This window comes from Notothenia coriiceps, unplaced genomic scaffold (genome assembly GCF_000735185.1).
Source record: "Notothenia coriiceps isolate Sejong01 unplaced genomic scaffold, NC01 NC01_scaffold00020081, whole genome shotgun sequence".
NCBI lineage: Eukaryota > Metazoa > Chordata > Actinopteri > Perciformes > Nototheniidae > Notothenia > Notothenia coriiceps.
Genome location: NW_011352782.1, coordinates 620749 through 622219, shown reverse-complemented (window position 1 = coordinate 622219; position 1471 = coordinate 620749). Strand labels below are relative to the sequence as shown.

Here is a 1471-nt window from a genome sequence, read left to right as displayed (position 1 = left end):
CCCCCCCACAGAACCGCCCCTGCTACATCCTGACACATCCTTCATCTACTGTTTCAACTGAAAGAGGAACAGAAACACATTAAAAATATAATAAAATGTGGAGACTTTGGAATATTTATCTCCCATTCTTTTACAGACCAGACATGTCGTTGATGTCACTGTTTACTACCACTTTTTGTGAAAAATGGATAAAATGATGCAATATATGTTAATTAAATACATGGTTTATACATGTAATTTCTGGGGTTCCATTTCTTTTGATTCTTGATTCTTTTGACCGAATTTGGCCGTGCACATGTGCCGCGCGCGAACCTACCTCTTTTGGATTTGGAAAGGTTGGCATGTATGGTGATTATGTATTCCATTAAATTAGGAGGGTGAATTAACTCTTCTTGTTTTCTTTGTATCTTTAACAGTGGGTAAACAGTGTAAGAAAGCACCATTACAAATTCCCACAGAGCAAACATGTGTCCGACCAACAGCTCAAAAACAGAAGCAACAGCCAACCCTCAGACTTCAACCACGAAAAAAAACATCTTGTTAAGTGACATGAGCAAGCAAACGACGATACAACAATTTAACACGAGTTTAGATTGTACTGGGGGCAAACTAATTAACGAAAAACAAGAGAAAAATGGCTGAAAATATAAAAAAGTTCGGCTGTTGTGACGCGTTTTAATTTACAGTGAAACGTGCTAATACTGGATACGCTCAACTCTTAAACAGAAACGTTTGCATTAAAATTATTTTATGTTTAGCGTGTATGCAAAGGAAATGTGTATTTAGTTGTAACTTACCGCCCTTCTTATAGTCTCCTCCATTCAGACAGGTCCGACATGAAACCGGAGTTGCTAGCTGCCATTTGATGACACACTTGGCTTTGCTGTCGTCTGTCAATTCAAGTCGACGCCTCTCTGAATCATTCTCACTCGGATCAGCTGGAGCCCACACCGGCAGCGAGAGGCACCCACTGCAGCCTGAAATATCGGATAATACAGCTGTGGGGTTTTTTGCATCTCAAAAGAGGACATTTGATTTGAATGTCTGCTACCAATTGTGAGTCACTCCAATAGTTTTGGCTCAAACTGAAATACTTCCTTTTTAAAACTCGGTGTGGGTGGTTTGTGACATTTTAACCAAACACTGAAACTACGTAGGCCTACGTACAATGTAAAATAAAACGTCACGACGCAAAAACAGTGGCTGAAGTTAAACATACGCTAAAAAGTCAGTAGGACCTTCATTAACCCCAAGGCATTTAGGTGGAGCACCTGAAAGCAACACAACATAAAAAACCAAAAGCACTTTTGAGTGAGATAGGGAGGATTCAACATGTTCGGTAAACCAGATTTTAAAAACTGATATGTTTGAGAATTTTCAATAAGGATATCATATGATAGTCTCTAAAAAGCAAACATATGTTGCCTACTTTTAACCGAGTGTGTCGTTCGCTTCTTTTATTTTGAAGGTA

The 1471-nt window shown here is 39.0% G+C and overlaps 1 protein-coding gene across 1 annotated transcript in view; it reads right to left on the bottom strand.

The window, feature by feature from the left end:
- Window positions 1-1126, bottom strand: part of lpar2a (lysophosphatidic acid receptor 2a) — an 8401-nt gene extending 7275 nt beyond the window's left edge. Inside the window, exon 1 of the mRNA XM_010779326.1 lies at window positions 798-1126. The gene's annotated coding sequence lies outside the window, so the exon portion shown is untranslated. The remainder of the gene's footprint in view (window positions 1-797) is intronic.
- Window positions 1127-1471: the final 345 nt, after the last annotated feature.